Here is a 20,737-nt window from a genome sequence, read left to right as displayed (position 1 = left end):
TCTCGTGCCAGAGACATAACATATCCATGCAGTCCACTGCATAGCTTTGTGGCAAGCTGCATGTAGTCACCTGTCTCATGCTGGACACAATACTGTCTCACAATACTACCCTTCCATTACAGACGGACAACCTCTTTGCCTATGAACAGAAGCTCAAATTCTTACGGCTTCGGTCCTATGCTCTGCAACTCTTTCAACATTTACTGCTTTCTTTCGACCTTCATGATTCTGCTGCCCTCTGATCGGTGTCATGGTGCGCACAGGCTTCTTTTCCGGCCGGGCTTTTGATTGGTGAGGTATTTTTGACGTACTATCCTTGAATTGTTAACCCTATCTGTTTTCACTGTGACGTCAATATGATGTTTAGGGTTTATGTTACAGGAATGGAAACTTGTGGCCGCTCCCATTCCAAAATGTGTACATGCGTCTCGCTCGGCTCTTCCTTTCTTTACATTGCTCAGGTTCTGCACACAGTGAAAGGTATGTTCAAATTTCAACAATTTAATGATCTAGAATAAAAATAGAGCAAAAAAATATATTTATAGTTTTTATTTCCTGTATACCTGCAAAAGATTGACACGGGATAAACTACTTTGTTATCGAAGAAGTGTTACAGAGTACGCTGAGAAATGTTTGTTGTTTTACCTCGGATGCAGGTCAGCTGGGAAAGAGCAGATCATGAGCTTTGAGAAACTGTTGTGGTAGCCAATACCCATATTTTGTGCAAATTCTCTTTTAAGTCTAGCGTAATCCCACCATTTTCTTAGCCTTGTCGTTTGTTGCCTGGCGTAGTAGAACCACACCTCATTGCCAAACACCTGTGTTGCCAATGATAGGAGTCTTTGCCGCTACTCGATCCAAGTAGGTGTGGATGGGCCCCTCTCGTGCTGTAGGTGCTGAGCAAGAGTTCCGTTGGGCATGTACTCGTAGACGAGTATGGGCTCTCCATTCTCAAGACAGTAGCCCATCAGACACACCAGGTTTGGATGTTCCACAGATGACAGAAGCTTTATTTCGTTCATCATCTGTTCGATTCCATGGGTGTCGATATGTCTGATCATTTTTACGGCCACGGGACAGTCGCCTTTGAGTTTCCCGGCATAGACTGTTCCAAACGCGCCATTTCCCAATCTTTCTTCTTCGGAGAAGCCCTTTGTGGCCTTCTCCAGCTCCTTGTATGTGAAAATTGGGATTCTGAAGGATCCACCGTTGGCCGAGAGGAGTTTCTTTCGGCTTCTCCTCCTTTCGTTTGCCAGAGCCTTCTTCTTGAAGAAACAGTATAGCAGGACTATCACCACCACCAATGTCGCCCTGCAATTAACCATAGCTCCGTGGAACGGTAAAAAAAATGAGACTTGCATGCAAGAGGCTAACAAATATAATTAAGATCGAAGCTCTGTAATGGATATTTTCCTTACCTCCGAGGTAATCAAGCTCAAAATCGAGAGACTCCAAGTAGTCACGTAGTCACGTGGCATCCTCCATGTCTTGCATGGTTGTTTTGGGGAACTGAATAGTAAGGCGCGTGGCCTTCATGTGGGGTCCACATTACTTTTGTCACTTACAATCTCTGCATGGCTTACAAGTGCCTCACCGTGAATCCAAGGGCGATTACCCCAGGCTTATGGAATGAAATTCAAGCCAAGAAGGCAACATTAACATAAAACACTGCATTCCCTTAAATTAGTTGTGGTGCAGCTATAATGGTTAGTAAATGTAAACAACAATAAAATGTTACTATAAAAATGGTTAAATAGTAAATCAAGAAAGGGCTTATTATTACTACTTGGTAAAATATCTATGACCTTTAGAGCGGATCAAAAGACGAGAAAGCCTTATTATAAATTGAGTCGTAATGCCATGAAGTATTGTATTTTTATGTGGTTGTTATTTCTTTATGGTGTGCAATCCCAAATGATACCAAGATCCTTGTCAACAGTGACGCTGATCTTCAAGTAGGCACTGCTGATTCAAGCCCACCAGGAACAGAACAAGCATAGACATGCAAAAGATTGACACGGGATAAACTACTTACTCTGTTAACGAATCGAGTTATTCTCTTCTTCAGATAGCTGGGATCTCCCAGTGAACCTCTTTGCCTCTAAAGCACGCCGCTCTCCACTTCACTCTGAAACGAGACCCCTCGTGCACGCCTGAAACACGAAACTTACTCACCCACCAACAACCCTAGTTTCACATCACCGCCTAGCGGGATCAAGGGTTCGATGGAGAAAGCCAGGTTCTAGCTAGGTGTGGTCTGCTTCCTGGTCTATTGGTTGTCATCTTTCATCCGCTAGTTGTCTGCCCAACACCCAAGCAATTGTGGTTACGCTTATACTCCTAATTTTGCATGGCCAAAATGCAGTCAGAGGAAATCTCTATGGCTAAAATACAACCTGAGCACCTCTAGAAATCAGGAAAAAAACCAAATCAATATGCAAATGGTTTCGCAGTTGATTCTGTCATGCGAATTAAAGCCGAATGCCACGTACAAATGCGAGGTCTGGGAATATGCAAATGGTTTGACAGTTTGATTCAATCATGGGAATTAGAGTCGATTACCACTTACAAATGCGAGCTCTTGAGGATGCCACCTGGTTTCTGGTCAGAACAACTTGTAAAAATTACATGGAAAATAGAAAATAGTGAATAGCGGTGCCAACACGTCAGAACTTCCGTGCAAATGTCATTTACATTTGCCTTTTTTTATTATATTATCCTGATGGCTGCAAGAGCATCCAGAACAGAGAATCAAGATGCCATTGATGCGGCAATTGTTGGGATGCTTGCAGATCCTAAGGAGGCAAGTATTTTTTTTATGTCATCATATTAAATTTTAGTTGATAAGCAGGCCTATGCTTATTTTACTGATTTGTATCTTTTGTTGTGGGCTTTAATATCCATGTTGGTGTAAATGTCAAAATGATCACATGTATGGTGAGGTTATGGTGTCATCAGTTTCACTACTGTTTTTGTAATGCAGCGAGCCGACATTTAATCAAATGTTCATCAGGAGATCAATTAGCTATTGCCAAGGAGACAGGTCACCAACTGGGCATGGGTACAAACATGTATCCATCATCCTCTTTACTAGGTCAGGACAAAGATGAATCAATTGCAGCTTTGCCAGTTGATGAACTGATAGAGAAGGCTGATGGTTTTGTTGGTGTTTTCCCTAGTGAGCAACAATTATCTTTTACTTCTGTGTTTTTTCTTGGGAGTCCCACTCAATTATTTATATTTCCAACTCCCTTCTCTCTTGGTTATGGAACTTTATGCTTCATGGTTTATATTATAACTATTATTTTGCAGGTGGAAATGTTTATCTCAGATACTTTTATTTTTTCATTTCCTTAATTAGTGTTTGATTCCATATCCTTCCTGATTTTGACTGGTCATTGCAGAGCATAAGTACGAGATTGTTAAATGATTGCAGGCTAGAAAGCACATATGTGGAATGACTGGCGATAGTGTTAATGATGTGCCTGCGCTAAAGAAGGCAGACATAGGAATTGCTGTTGCTGATGCAACTGATGCAGCAAGAAGTGCTTCTGACATAGTCCAGTCAAGAAACTGGCCCCATAGCTATTTTGTTACTATGTAATATTTGCATCCACTGTGAAATGATTTACGGCTGAGAGTACCTGCCTGCCTTGAGCGACTTATATGAATTACTGGTTTTAAGGTTTAAAGATCGAGAATGTTTATTTGTGGTTGAGCATTATTGAAAGGGCTGAAAGGGCTGAATTCGATCACTTTGTATCTCCAAACCCTGTTCCTAAATGATTTTGTGCATTTCTGTTTAGCATCTTCATTCAAATAAAGCTTCTTTAAGTTCATAATGGTTCTTGTCATACCTGGACAGATGGATGCAAATGGTCGCTGCTCTGCAGCATGTAGGCCAGTCAAGAAACTGGCCCCATAGCTATTTTGTTACTATGTAATATTTGCATCCACTGTGAAATGATTTACAGCTGAGAGTACCTGCCTGCCTTGAGCGACTTATATGAATTACTAGTTTTAAGGTTTAAAGATCGATTTATATGAATTATTGGTTTTAAGATTTAAAGATATTTTTCAGTCTAGGCAATTAATTTTTCAGTCAAGATTGAACAGAATGTTTATTTGTGGTTGAGCATTATTGAAAGGGCTGAATTCGATCACTTTGTATCTCCAAACCCTGTTCCTAAATGATTTTGTGCATTTCTGTTTAGCATCTTCATTCAAATAAAGCTTCTTTAAGTTCATAATGGTTTCGTTTATGTTGTTTGAAAATGGCAGGAGCCCCCCCACCTCCAACATAGGCGAAAAAAGCATACATATAGCCCTTTCAATCTTGCTTGGTATCACGGGCATTGAATGCCCAAGCGTTAGGAAGCAAAGTGAAGTAATAAAAGGATTGAATGACAGTCCATTTATTCCTTGACCTCTGCCTCCCATCCTCTCCAGACTTGGGACAATTTCCGCCAGGGCAACTTTTCCAAGTTCTGCAATTCAGTCTAGCGCCTGCTTGATGCAATCCATTTGCTGTTAGCTAACTTGCAATGTGCCTGCAGACCCCGACAGGACTACCGCCACGACAGTGGCTCCTTGTTACCTTCCACTCCTTCTCCCCTCCTATTGATATTCTTTTTACCTCTAAACACAATTGTTAGTCATAATTTCTTTGAATAGTAATTCTGTTTTTCCATCTCGTATTATTCTTTCTTTAATGACCATCTCTCTTTTTTTTACCATTGTATTGTTTAGTAGGTTCGCTTCTTTGGCCTGGGATTCTGTTTTCAAGGTTGGGATTTTAGTCTGATTTTATTTTTAAAAGTCAATAAGCATTATGTTTGGGATGTTTTTATTTAAATATTTATAAATATTTTAGAAATTATTTTTTATTTATTAATTCAATTGTAATCATCATATTTAAAATAAGTTGTTTTTTAAATCAGTCACACATTAGTAACCAATATTAATTGCATCGGGAAAAATCCATCAGTACGATCAACTCAGTACAGTCTATACAATATAGGGGCAGCACAACGATAAAAACGATACTAAAGCAATCCAAAAGCGGAACTGATATTCATATAACGTCCTAAAATTGTTGAGAATATTACACACAAAAAATTAAAGTTTTATGAATATTTCGGCTAACCTCTCTTTGCTCTTTTCCAAATAATTTCACAGTGTATCATAATCTATCAATGTCAATGGGCAATCATAGTGTTAAATGCATGGAATACATTTTCCTTTGGTAGAGTTTTAAAATTTTCCAAATATGTTTAATTATCATGAATGATCTATCTTGATTTGGATCGATTCATATTTCGCCTAAAAGTCCACTGCAAAATCTCAATTATAAGTGCAAATATCATTAATCTTATAAATATAGTACTTTAGCTCATTATTTAGGAGTAATGAATAATTATAAAAAATATTTAATCGACATTAGAAGTGGAAGAATAATTAAAAATTTCAGGATAGTAAAGAATAGTCAACGTATTCAAGTTTCTGTGATCCATAATGAATTAAACAAAGTTTTTTGGTAAAAATCACATGAGAGAATTTTTTGGCCGACGCGTTTTGAACCAACAAGTGTGGTTCATCATCAGGACCAGATGAAGAGGCAGACCATGGCAAAGGCTTTATCTGGTCCTTCATCTGGTTCTGATGATGAACCACACTTGTTGGTTCGAAACGCGTCAGCCAAAAAATTCTCTCATATGATTTCTACCGAAAGACTTTGTTTAATAGTCAATGTAATAATAAGGTATATATTAATTAATTTATATGATTTTTTATTTCTATCAAACTAATAACAATTTTTTCTAATTCGATATGTTAGAAGAATAATTAAAAAAATTACGATAATAAAAAATAATTATATTGTAAGATAATAAAAAATAATTAATGTATAATTATAAAGTATATATTAATTGATTTATATATTTGCATAATAATATTAATAAATGTAGTTGATATTCATCGATAGATTTATATCAACCACCTATACATTTATATTAATAAATAAGTTGATATTCGTTGATAGGCGTATATCAATCACATGCATAACCACATTAGTAAATGTGGTTGAAATATGTCGATAGGCGTTAATGGTATAGATTTAATATTATATTAATATCAACATTGATAAATATATAATAATAAAAATAATATTATAAAAAAATTATTATATTATAAAATAACAATAGATTAATAAAATTAAAGGATGTGTATTATAAACCCTACAGATTAAAACCCAGGGATTATTTAATAATAATAATAATATTATTATTATTATTATTAAACCCAACAGATTAATATTATAAACCCTATGCATTATAAATCCAAGGGACTAATTGTCATATTGTTTGTCAAATTGTGACAATGTTTGTCATAATGTGACGTTTGATAGATTTCTTCACCATTCAATTGTCGCAACATCAAACCCTAATGTTATTATAAACCCATGAGATTATATAATAAATATCAGTATTGATAAATATATATTAATAAAAATAATATTATAAAATATTAATTATTAATAATAATAATAATATTAATTAATAACATCAAAATAATAACAATAATATGACGTTCGATAGATTTTTTCACCATTCAAATGTCACAACATCAAAATCTAATGTTATCATAAACCCAAGAGATTAGTAAACCCAAGGGATTAATTTTATAAATCTTAGAGATTAAAAACCTAGGGGATTAATATTTTAAACCCTAGGCATTTTAAACCCAAGGGATTAATATTATAAACCCAAGGAATTAATAAACCCTAATTTTGTAATGCTGAAAGGCAACATTGAATAAATTGCAATGTAATATAACATTGTGATAATGAGTATCAGATTAATTGTCGTCTTGCAATAATATCTGTCATAGTGCGACATTGGATTGATTTTTGCACCATGAAAGGGTCCCCATAAAAGGCCCTATTATAGTGTCGCAGTGTGATGTTGAAATATATGCAATGTAACGTAAAGTTCCAACAATGCTTGTGATATTGCTTGTCACATTCTAATAATGCTTGTCACAATGTATGTTGCATACATTTATGCACCATTCAAATGTCACGACATCAAACCTTAATGTTATACCATATATTATAAACCCTAACAATATAAAACCAATATTGTAAACCCTAACATTAAACCAAATATTAAAAAAAAATATTAAACCCAATATTACAAACCATAATATTTGAACCAACATTATAAACCCTAATGTTATAATGTGGCAATGCAACCCAATGAATTTCATATTGGGTTTAATAAACCCAATACTAGAAGCCCTGATTTTTAAACCTTAATTTTGTAATGTGGAGAGGGGAAATTGAATAAATTGCAACCATATTTAACATGTGTTAATGTATAAATATTATAAACTCAAAAATATTCAACCACATTGTCCTTTATTGCTTGTCACATTGCGACAATGTTTGTCATATCACAACGTTGGATATATTTTGTCACCATTCAAATGTCTCAACATTAAATCCTAATTTGTTATGAATCCAACAGATTAGTAAACCCAAGGGACTAATATTATAAACCCTAGGGATTAAAAAACCAAGCGATCAATATTATAAACCCTAGGGATTATAAACCCAAGGGATTAATATTAAAAACCCAAGGAATTAATAAACACAAGCAATTAATATTATAAACCTAAGGCATTAATAAACCCTAATATTCTAATGTTAAGAGGCAAAATTTGAGCATAGTTGACCATTGTTGATTTTCATATTGAGATAATTTTTGTCACAATATGATGTTGGAGTATGGTTGACCATGATTATAAACACAAAGAATTTATATTAAACCCAAGGATTAATATTATAAAACCAATGAATAATATTACACCCTAGGAATATGAAACCTTAGATTAATAAACTCAAGGAATCGATATTATGAACTGAAGGGAACAATAAACCCAAAATATTAATATTAAAAGCCCAAAGGAATAATAAACCAAAGAGATTAATACTAAAACCCCAGAGGATTAATATTAAAAATCTAAAATATATAGGTTCTATTAATTATTAATAATTATCAATAATTAATTAACTGTTAGCTTAATAAATGTTAATTTAATTATTAGTTTAATTAATATTAATTAACTAATGTTGATTTACCTTATTAATTACTAATAAATGAATAATTATTAATATTATTTTACTCTATTAATTAATAATTAATTATTATTAATAGTTAATATAAAATATTAATAATAAATATATTAATTATTAATATTAATTTACTTTATTAATTATTATTTTATTAAATTTAATAAAATAAAATTTATTATTGTTCAATGACATTTATTAAATTAATATAGCGAAGATTAGAACAAACTCTCATGAGCTCCATAGTGAAACACGTTGTTGGGCAGTTCCTAAAACACCATGGATGGAAAGGATTTGTCATCTCTGTGAGAATAGGAACATTGAGGATGAAAACCACTTCCTCTTAGAGTGCCCCGCGTACAATGACATTAGATCTCAGTTTCATAATCTTTGTCGCAATGCTGACCTTCCTAGCCTTTTACGATGTCAAAATTATAATGAGCTCGGGAAGCTTCTCTCCAAGCTTTTTGAGCATAGGAATAAAATCTTAAACCAAATTAAATAATTTGTTTCTTTAGGTCCGATAGACCAAAGTTTGGTCTCAGTGGACATTACCACCACCACCATCATCATTAAATTAAATTACTAAATTATTAAATTTTTAATAATTAACGGTTGTTAATAATTATTTAATAATAATTAAATTATTAAAAATCATTAATTTAATAATGAAATATTCTTATTAATAATTAATTAATTTTTAACTTATTAATTTTCAAATATTAACTAATTATTAATTATTTATAAATAATTTAATATTTAAATAGATTATTAATAGTTAACTAATTATAAATTATAAATTAATTAATTAAATTATCAATTAATATAAATTAATTGCTTGTCCAGTCTTAATACTTCTGCTTAGTGGTTTTGTTGCCCAAAGTTTGTTGATTGTAAGAAAACATAATAAAGGTTTGTCGTTTCTTCCAATTGAAGAGGTTGGGGTTACAAACAAGGACTGGGTTGGGATTACAATATCCCACACCAATGCCGTCGCTCCAGATTATGGCTGACCCGACTAGAAGTCGGAGGTCGGGCTACCTTTTCAGTGAGTTTTATATCTCCGTGCACCTGACTTTACCAATTGCCAACCATGAGGACTTGGAGTCGGAGGTCGGGCTTCAGTAGTCCGTATGAAAATTGACAATGAATCCAACTAGACTACCCCACCTATGTCTGTGTTCGAAGGAAGAGGGCTCAATCTGACTTAAGAATGCCCCCACTACTCCCTCTAGTATTTTATGAGAACAAGTTATTGTAATGACTGTTTTGGGGATTTTTCAGGTTCTGGATTTGGGTTGAAACACAATTATTTGTTTGGCAGCATCAACATGAACATAAAGCTGGTGCCTGGGTACTCTGCAGAAATAATCACTACATTTTATGTAAGTAACAAAACAAATTTGTATTGAAATGACAATAGCAAACCACATTTATTAGTAGTCTTTCGTCGGAGGTTAAGATTGACGATTTATTTTTTGAATTCAAGTTTCTGTTATTCACAATAAATTAAGAAAAGTCTTTCGGTAGAAATCACATAAGAGAAATTTCAACAAGTTTGGTTCATCATCAAGGCCAGATGAAGAGGAAGACCATGGTAAAGGCATAAATAAAGAGCAATATAAAGACCATAATTTCAAAAATAACCATTACTTGAAATTATGGTCTCTACATTGCTTTCTATTTAAGCTTTTGCTATGGTCTGCCTCTTCATCTGGTTTGGTAGTGATGAACCACAATGGTTGGTTTGAAATAGATTGGCCAAAAATTTCTCTTATGTAATTTCTACTTAAAAACTTTTCTTGATTTATTTTTTTGTTGTCAAAATTGAATACCATACAGGCAACCCAAATTCTAATTATTTTTGGCTCACATGATCAAGTACGCTCTTTTCAACCAATCGCATAACCACGCAGGTCGGGGGTCAGCCCAACTTGTCGGTCAGAGGTCGGCCTCCTTTGATGCCTAGCAACCAACAAGTAACTCGGAGACCCGAAGAGTTCAACATTATATAAAAAGAACAAATTAGAGTGTGTTATTTACCGATAAATGAAAAACCTAAAGCTCGCTAACAAGAGAAAGCTTCAACTAAACCAGTTGTATTAAATAACCATATCGAGTCTCTCAAATATGAGACTTGTATTGAATATTCAAATATAGCATATATCTAGGGAGTTGTCTTTAAAGAGACTTTTTGGAAGCTTTTCCGGTGGGTTTTTCCGGTCAAAATCTGGTAGCAATTTATTGAAATCGCAAGTTTGATAGCTAATTTCTGCACAATCAAAGCATCCCAGGGGTTTTTCAGGGTGCTGAATCCAAATATGCAGTTAAAAAACCATTTTAAATAATACAAATCAAGATTTAACCTCAATTTTTCCGCTGGATTCTATCACCGGAATCTCCAAAAATTCGCACTAAAGACAACTCCTATATCCAGAAGATCAAACTTATCTATTTTCATATTTTTTTAATCATATTACTGTTGTGCTTAGGAGGATTTTAAGATATTTGGACTTTGTATGGGCGGGACATAATGCGGGTGCGCAGGGGATGTGAACTTCGTAGAACTATATATAAGACCCGTTCTTTAGGTAATCCAATCTTGTGTGTGCAATGCCCTAAATTTTTTCCCAATAATTTCTTCCAAGGGGATTTTAAAGGGGACTATTTCTGATTATTCCTTTTTGGGCGTATCAATGCAATATTTTATATTCTTGATACATAGGTTAGTCTTACAATCTAAAGTAGAATTCCCTTCCTCGTCTTACTGCCTGAGAGCATACCTGTGATGCCAACAACCCCTGTAAAACTCTAAACTTTGGACACAGTACGAGGTGTGGGCTATTCAACAATGGCCTTTGATGGATCCATTCATAACTTGAGACAAATCAATTCTATTTACATTTTAGCTCTAACCTATGGAAATCCTGAAATCATAACCACAAATCCTTAAAAGTCAGAATAAGAGATCAATCAACAAGAAGTGTTTTCGTATGATCCTCGAATTGTATATCAACAAATCTAACGCTTCATTAGTGCCTAAAATTTGTGTTTCTTGCTCAATGGTGCCTTTGATCTCCTTCATTAAGTTCCGATTGACCTTTGGCTAGTGGGAAAAGGATAACTTTATGAGTGATTAATTTATTTATACGAAATTATATTTTCACGATATCAATCAACCCTTTATCATTGAGTGGGAGAAACAGGTTATACAACTAAGTTTATTTAAAGATTTATACCAGTTTCTATACCCTTACCCTATGTTATAAAAAGGATAAATATTTATCAATTTTCATTATTGTGGAAATGACAACATTACATTATATACGTAATTGTGACATAAGGCGTTTCCTCTGAGAATAAATCCCCTCCCAAGTGACTTGTGCTTTCGTGAGCCGTTGATTTGGATGCTAGGCGATTAAAATAGTTTTGACCATTGGATTGATTTTCGATGGGTATTAGTTAGTTACAATGTTATTCAACTTGCTCATACTCCAAATCTTGTTGATGGGAACAAATATCTTTGATATAAGCATCGACATCACGAAGCTTTCTCCATATTCTATACATTAGGACCACTACACGAAGCTCATAAAATTTATGGTTCAATTTCTCACGCCTTTTCCACTCAGCCTTAACATGATTCATAGGCTCTTCACAACCATTTGTAGGTTTTCTCCCACATTTCTGTGGCTTTCTCTCAAATACAATAGAACTTGAATCTCTAATTGAGGAAGAGGGTTTTATTGCAGAAGACATTGAATCTTTAATTGAGGCATACAGTTCTACAACAGACAAGTTTCATTCAATGCTAGAGCGCATGGTTTAATGGATTAGATGGTAAACCAATGGTCTTCTAAGTTTATTGCTATAAACAACAAAATTCCAAGGTTTTGAGTTTTGTGTGATTTCTTTTTTGCGTCCTTTGACACACTAATGATTGAATCTACAGATGAGGAAGAGTTTGGATTCTGTATTTGATATAGTTGATCATCAAATTGAATAGGATTTGGTTTCTGAAGCTTGTAGGGACTTTGTGAGGTTTTTTTTCTTGGGCTTATTGCCATGGTTGTAGACCACTATCTATTTTTGGGTGCTTTGGAGGTCAAGGGAAGAGGGGATGAAAAGACTCTATGTGTTGTTATGGTAGGATTGAGCTTGGTCCTAAGGGTAATGGAGGTTAGCATTGTGGTTTGTCTATGTACATGGGGTTTCTTTCGGGTGGTTTGGAAGCACATGAGGACATGTTCATGGTGTCAAGATATGGAGCAGAGTTAAACCCAGGAAGAAGACGCAGACTAGAGGGCTCAGAAGGTCCAATGCCCCAGAGCAGAGTCGAACCTGGGTAGAGGACGCAAACCAGATGGCTCAGGGGTCTAGTGCCCCAGACAATTATTGAAAGTTGTATTAAATAGTATCAGAGGTAATTTTATTGTTGTGCTCTCAATTGTTTTGAGTGCACTAAAATTGGTTTTGTTGATTGCCTTTTATTGAAGTGAGTGTAGTTTGTTTTCCCTCAATTGGAATTGGTTTACATGTGTGTGGATCTCATTGAAATTTTCCCCTTTATTGAAGGGGGTGATTTTTTATCCCTCAATTCAAATTGGTTTACATATGCGTGGATTCCATTTAAATTTCCCCCCTTTATTGAAAGGGGTATCTTTTGTTTTTCTTGAATTGGATTGGGTTTACATATGTTTGGATTACACTCTGAGATTGATTTCTATTTTTTATTATTAAATTGATGCAACAGGTTAAAGATCATCATGTATCATTCAGAATGTCCTCCACACTGCGTCACAGAATGAGGTTATAATTCCCAAAGTTAGGACTATAAAGTCAGAAAATTCTTTCATGCCTTGGGAATCTAGCTCCCTTAGACAAGTCTTGCTTGTGGAAGACACATAAATTAACAGAGTAAGTCATATCAAGACTGAATCTGTTAACTGGTTTTTAGTGAGTACATTTTTCCATGAAAGGTTAAGTTTCATAGGGTCTTATATTAATATATCGATCATTCTTTTTCTCTCTATCAATGACAAATTATATTGAGGAAGGTGATTCACACCCTAAACCTTCAATGTGTAGAAGCTGAGAATGGAACGGTATTAGTGGATTACTTCAAGCGGGGAAGAATATATGATATCGTGTTCATGGACAAATAAATGCCTGTCATGGATGAACATGAGGTAGATAAATTTGCATCCCTTGTTTTTGTAGTTTTGTTTCATTTCCCTTGCTTGTCTATGCTTTGAATTTATCATTCTAATCATCTCATTTTTTTCATTATGGGTTCCCTGTATAACTCATTTACCCACTGAAATGACTTCTTTTTATGCTAGGAAACAAGACAACTGATATCCATGGGAGTCAAGACACCCATTGTTGCACTTACTGGAAATACCTTGCAATTTGATAGAGACCTCTTTTTTGAGGCTGGTGTGGATGATTTTCAAACGAAGGTATGTACTACCTGTCCAACATATTCTTTAGGGTTGATTTTTTTGAAAATATGCATGATCTTTGTTGTCAATGCAACCAATTTCTGATATATGTTTGGCATTAATATCCTTTTTTCCCCCTTGCAGCCTTTTCCAAGAGACAAACTTTTACTATTACTAGAGCGATATGGTGTTACAAATTGTGGTGGCAACAAAAAGGGTTGAAACGATTTTAGGGTTGCATTCTCCACTGTTTTCATTATGGGTTCCTTGTATGACTCATTCTTACCCACTTAATGATCTGAATTGGATCCACGAAGAAAAATCAGAGAACCATGACTGTATCAAATCGGGACAAAACTTCGGCTTCAAAGAATTAAGAGCAGCGATCAGAAACACCTTTAAATAGTGGCAGTTAGCAACCAGCGTGGAACGATGAGGACCTTGGTCAAAGCGCGCTGACCGAGACCCATGGAGACTGCGCAGGAGGCGAAACTAGCCCCTGGGAAACTCGGATCAGGAAAAGGAGGCAGTTTTCGATGTGCGATTAGCAAAACCCCTCAAGAAGGAGAGGCCCCGAGCGCTCAGTCGCATGAGAGCCAGGAAAACCATGGGGAAAAAGGCTAAAGGCTAAGGCGGGACCCGCGCTCCAAAAACCGGCGATATTTATCGGGGGCACCCTTGGGCGGTAAGCAGTTTAGGAAAAAAAGGAGTGGTTCCACTCACCGCCCGATGCGTGGCAAGTGGAGGAGAGAGAAAACTGCCGCTCATTGTGCGCTAACAGTTGAGCAAGTCAACCGCATGAAATGAGCGAATGGCGTCGGATCTGGGGGCTCCAGATCTAACGGCTGAGATCACGCTCGATGGGAAAGTCAGAATCGACAAGGGACAAAGCTGCGATCTATAAGAATTTGACGTCCGATTTGACTTCCAAGGTGGCAGATGACTCATTCCACAACGTAACTGAAAAAACAGAACCGACGAAGCAAGCTGGCGCAATTGTAGGAGGAAAAGTGGCCACTCCTTGTGAGCCTGATGATGACGTCGAGACAGGGAACTCCAAGCGAAGCTGTAGCAGGCGATCCGACGGAAGTGGAAGAGGAATTGAATAGCCATGAGCTCGAATGGCTTTAAAGTCATGAATAGTGAAACAAAAAGAAAGCAGAAGGAAGAATAGAGAAAAGACAGTAGAGAAAAAAGCAGAAAGAAGATAGAGGGCCGAGTTGACCAAAGGCAGCATCGAGTACCAGAGAGCTTGAGAGATTCAAGCCATCCCTAAGGGGATCTGTCAGGACTGAGCACCACACTAGGATCCTTCCATTAAAGACCAGAGAGGTCAAAGAGCTGGTAAGGAAAAGAGTCTGTGCACTCTAGTGGCTTTGGGAATCCAAGAACCACCCTGCCAAGGAATTTCTGTTTCAGGAGACTCACATTAAGTTCCTTCATTGTAATCTCTGCTTCAAGACACAATAAAAGAAGGCCACCACTGAGAGCTGGATCGGAGATGTAACCCTGGAGGATAGGGTGAAGTCCTTATTAATTTCTTGTGTTCTTGTATTTGCTTACTGTGTTTCTCTGTTGTTTTCCATTTCAAGTGTTTGCATATTTGCAATTGATCGATCTGTTACCTAAATAACATAGACACACACCAGCACATGAGTCTATAATACCTTCAATTAATAATTCTTAACTGAGATCACTCATAGGGTGATTTTTAGATCAAGTGGCATTAGAGCTTTAGGTTGTAAGGTCAGTCAAGCTTGTGTTGGTTTAGCTGTTGAATGCTCACTAGATAAAAGCTCAAATTAGGAGAAAGAGAGTTGGTCGAAACTAATCCTGAAATTGGGAGAGTCTATCCTCAGAAGACAATGTCAGAGGAAGGTTCTGTGGGGCCAGACCCTCAATTCAAAGAAATTTTCCTAGCCATAAAGTCCATGGTAGAAGAAATGTATAGGGACTTTAGAAAGCATGAGGATGAAGATTCATCAGGTTTTAAACAAGAAAAAGAAGAAGATAAGTCTCACTTCCATGACCACTCCAAAGGAAAAGGGAGAGAGGAAAAATTTCTCACACCTCCTAATAGCCTTGTGCATAATAAGAAAGCATCTTTGATCAAACTAGATGTTAAATTTGATTTGCCTGTATATGATGGAGAGCTAAATGCTGAAAAGTTGGACAATTGGATTAGACAAATTGATGTTTATTGCAGAGTACAGAACATCGACTCAGACAAGAGCAAGATTTAGCTGGCAAGCCTACGCCTAGGAGGTACTACCTTGGTTTGGTGGGAAGGCAGAACCCAAGCTGATATGAAAAGACATGGTAAGACTATCTCTGTCTGGAGTGAATTTGTTTCTGCAATCAAAAAACAATTCTATCCAGTGGCCTACATGCAACAAGCCATGATGAGTTGGCAAACTCTTCGGCATTTGAAAGGGAAAAGTGTGCAAGGGTACACTCAAGAATTTAGAGAGAGAGCATTTATTCTAGGAATCTCATTAGACTCACCAAAGACTCTGTTGAAGTACATTGGTGGTATACATAGCTACATGAGGCATACCATCCTCATGTCTAATCCCACTAGTATAGATGAAGTATCTGTACAAGCTACTCATCTAGAAGCTAGAGGAAAAAATGGAAATCTAGAAATTGGGGGACCCTCTCAACCCACTGCAAGCAAGATCAAGGAGAAAAGAAAGCAGAAGTGGAAAGCAAGGAAGGCTAACACTGCACAGAAAATCAAAGCTTCATGCACTCACTGTAAAAAGGATGGGCATGATGATGAACATTGTTGGATTCTGCATCCAAAGCTGAGACCTAAGAAGTTCGAGGGCAAGAAGAAGAAGACTGCTGCAACTATTCAGAAAGATTTGGGGTCAGACTCAGGAGATGAAACAACTATTACAACCACAGGTATAAAAGGTAAGAATTCTGAAGCATCTACTAGTAATTATGCTCATTCTGTTATTGATGAAGAGAATGAGATAAAAAGACATGAGCTTTTCCATATTCTAGTTGTTTCCAAATATCAAAAGATTGATACTTTATTTGATAGTGGCTCACAAGTAAATTTAATTTCTAAAGCAATTGTAAAGAAATTGGGATTAGCAACTACACCTCACAAGAAACCATACCCATTAGGATGGTTGACTGATAAAACACAACTACAAGTGACTAGACAGTGCAAACTCAAGTTTTCTTTGGGTCAACATATGTAGATGAGGTTGAGTTAAACATAATTCCTTTGGATATATGTGGAATTTTTTTAGGAAGTCCTTACTTGTATGATAGAAAGGCTATTTTCTATAGAGTTGAGAACAAGTATCTACTTTTTAAAGATGGAATCGAATACTTTGTAAGAGCTCATAAGCTCAAGAGTAATTATATTCTCATAAACTCAGGCTAGATGAAAAGAATGATAAATTCATGCAAACAACTCTTACTGATGGTTGTAAAGGAAAAGGAACATGATAAAACCAATGTATTTGAGGGTTGTAATGCTAAACAGCAAGCTGATATAGAAAATGTTGTTTCAGAGTATGATGTCTTGTTTCAAGAACCTAAAGGTCTACCACCCAAAAAGGAAATAGTACATGATATTATTTTTCAGCAAGATGCTCCATTGCCTAACATTGGAATGTACAGGTTGTCTTCTTTAGAGAATGCTGAAATCAAGAAGTAGGTGTACGAGTTGCTCAAGAAGGGGTTCATTAGGCCTAGCACATCACCATGTGGGTCACCAATCGTTTTGGTGAGAAAGAAAGATGGCTCATGGAGAATGTGCATTGACTACCGAGCACTGAATAAGATAACAATCAAAAATCATTATCCCCTTCCTCGCATAGATGATCTTTTAGATCAATTGAAGGAAGCTGTTTATTTCACCAAGCTAGACTTGCACAGTGGATACAATCAGGTCAGAGTTGCAGAACAAGATGCATGTAAGACTGCTTTCAAAACAAAGCAAGGATTGTATGAGTGGTTGGTTATGCCTTTTGGCTTAACTAATGCTCTTGCTACTTTCATGGGATTAATGAATGATGTATTCAAACCTTTTCTTGATGATTTTGTTATTGTGTATCTGGATGACATTCTGGTTTTTAGTAAAAGGTGGGAAGAACACTTAAAGCATGTTAAGCAGACACTAGATGCTTTAAAAAGAGAAAAACCTCATGTTAAACTCTCAAAATGTGAATTTGGAAAAACATCTCTAAATTATTTGGGTCATATAGTAGGGGGTGGTGAATTGAAGATAGATCCCTCTAAAGTAGCAATCATTGTAAACTGGCCTAAACCCAAGTCTGCTACAGAAGTGAGAAGCTTCTTAGGAGCAGCACAATATTGGAGGAAGTTCATTTCTAACTTTTCCTCAATTACAACTCCCTTACCTGCTTTAACATGATTGAACAAGGTGTTTCAATGGGGAGGCAACGATCAAAAAGCCTTCGACACCTTGAAAGAAAAGATTAGTACAACACTTGTACTAGCATTTCCTGATCTTCAAAGACCATTTGAGATCCAAACAGATGCCAGTGACTATGCCATGGGAGCAGTGTTGACACAGCACGGTAAACCCATATGTTATCATTCTGAGACTTTTAATCCTGCAATAGTTAACTATCCTACATATGATAAAGAATTGTATGCATTAGTTCAGAGTGTGAAAAAGTGGAAACATTACTTAATGGGAAAAGAGATAGTAATACATACTGACCATCAACCACTTCAATATCTACACTCCCAAACTAAGTTGCAGCAATCAAGACATTACAGATGGATGGGTTTCCTACAACAGTTTCATTCAGTCATCAAATATAAAAAGGGCATACATAACAAAGTTGCAGACATGTTATATAGACCCATTATAAATGCATCTACTATACTTGAGCATAATTCGGTGCTACATTAAAGCTACATCGAACAATATGCTCAAGATATAAACTTTAGAGATGTATATGCAACTTTGAGTCAAGGAAAAAGGGTAGAGGAATTGGATTATCATGTGAAGGACCGACTCTTATACCATTGTGGGAAACTTTGGATTCCACAAATTGAGAGAATAAAGATAATTAGAGAAGCACACACTTCTCTAATATCAGGTCACTTCGGGGTAAGTAAAATAGTTGCACAGCTGCAAAGATTTTTTTATTGGACAACAATGAATGAGACAGTTTCTAGATATGTCAGAGGGTGTACTATGTGTGCTAAAAGCAAACCCAGCAACAGAAAACTAGGCTTGTACACTCCATTTCCAGTTCCTTCTTACCCTTGGGAAAGTGTTTCCATGGATTTTGTTGGAGGACTGCCTAAATCTAGGAAAGGTCATGATTATCTATATGTTGTTGTGGATAGGTTCAGCAAAATGTGTATTTTGATACCTTGTAATAAACAGATTACAGCTGAACAGACTGCAAAATTGTTCTTTGAACATGTATGGGTTCATTTTGGATTACCCACTTCCATTGTATCTGATCGAGACACCCGATTTGTGGGGAAGTTTTGGTCAAGTCTGTGGGAACTGATGGACACCAAACTAAAGAAAAGCACAGCTTTTCATCCACAAACTGATGGCCAGACAGAAGTAGTTAACAGGACAGTGATCCAGTTACTCAAAGGATATTGCAGCAAACATCCTAAGCTTTGGGATGAACATTTGTGTTATGTGCAACATGCTTACAACATAGCAAAACATTCTTCTACACAGAGATCTCCTTTTGAGACCTGTTTTGGTTTCACACCAAGATCTCCTTTGGATTTTGTCTTTGGTAAAGATACCACAGTTGAGGAACACAGTGATGTGGACAGGGCAACTAGGTTCATTGAACAAATCTAGGAGATCCACCAAGCAGTACAGGAATAGCTGGAAAAGAGCCAAGCCAAATACAAGGCTAGGAATGACAAGCATCGGATGGAGCATAGTTTCCAAGTTGGTGACTAGGTCTAGCTGTATATCAGCAAGGATAGGATGTAAGGTGAAGGTAAGAAGCTAAAGCCTATCAGGTATGGAACTTTCAAAATAGTTGAAAAGATTGGTGAAAATTCTTTTCGCCTTGATCTACTAGCATACATGAACATCTACTCAGTCGTAAATGCAGATTGCTTGAGATTGTTTGAACCTTCAATGTTTGAGGATCCTGGAGAGTAGAGTCAATTGCCTTCTATTGATGACCTGCTACCTGAATATCTTAATGAATTGCAGGAAGACATGGTGCTGGACAGGAAGGTGAGGACAACACGCAGAGGAGATGTTGAGTACCTTAGAATTGGGATCAAAGGTTCAAAGCCAAGCAGTGCAAAGTGGATTGAGATTGGACAAGTGAGAAAATAGTACCCTCACTTAGTCGATGCTTGAAAACCAACTTTTGGTGGTCCAAAAGCTTTTTCAGTGGGAAGTTCGTGATCTAAATTGGATCCATGAAGAAAAATCAGAGAACCATGACTGTATCAAATCGAGACAAAACTTCAGCTTCAAAGAATTAAGAGCATCGATTAGAAACACGTCTAAACAGTGGCAGTTAGCAACCAGCGTGGAATGACGAGGACCTCGGTCAAAGCGCATTGACCGAGGACCATGGACACTGTGTAGGAGGCGGAACTCCGTGGGAAGCCCGAATCAGGAAAAGGAGGCAGTTTTTGATGTGCGATTAGCAATACCCCTCGAGAAGGAGAGGCCCCGAGTGCTCATCGCTTGAGAGCCGAGAAAACCGTGGGGAAAAGGCTAAAGGCTAAGGAGGGACCCACACTCCAAAAAGCAGTGATATTTATCGGGGCCACCCTTGGGCGGTAAGCATTTTTGGTGAAAAAGGAGCGATTCCACTCAACGCCCGACGCGTGGCAAGCGAAGGAGAGAGAAAACCACCGCTCATCATGCGCTAACAGTCGAGCAAGTCAACCGCGCGAAATGAGTGAATGGCGTCGGATCTGGGGGCTCCAGGTCTAACGGCTGAGATCGCGCCCGATAGGAAAGTCGGAATCGACATGGGACAAAGCCGCGATATATAAGAATTTGACGTCTGATTTGACCGCCAAGGTGGCAGATGACTCATTCCACGATGTAACTGAAAAAACCGAACCGATGAAGCAAGTTGTCATAGTCATAGAGGACAAGTGGCCACTCCCCATGAGCCTGATGATGACACCAAGATAGGGAACTCCAAGCGAATCT

At 36.8% G+C, this 20,737-nt stretch overlaps 2 pseudogenes; one reads left to right on the top strand and one right to left on the bottom strand.

Annotated features, from left to right (window-relative positions):
* Positions 1-848: 848 nt before the first annotated feature.
* Positions 849-1,325, bottom strand: LOC149227677 (wall-associated receptor kinase-like 14 pseudogene; annotated as a pseudogene).
* Positions 1,326-2,722: 1,397 nt separating this feature from the next.
* LOC149227676 (plasma membrane ATPase 3-like) lies at positions 2,723-13,797 on the top strand (annotated as a pseudogene).
* The last annotated feature ends 6,940 nt before the right edge of the window (positions 13,798-20,737 follow it).

This window comes from Pinus tabuliformis, chromosome J, assembly GCF_031772625.1.
Source record: "Pinus tabuliformis cultivar Carrire ecotype Pingquan chromosome J, CPIR1, whole genome shotgun sequence".
NCBI lineage: Eukaryota > Viridiplantae > Streptophyta > Pinopsida > Pinales > Pinaceae > Pinus > Pinus tabuliformis.
The sequence above is the reverse complement of the archived record's forward strand: the minus strand, read 5'-3'. Positions and strand labels throughout refer to the sequence as shown.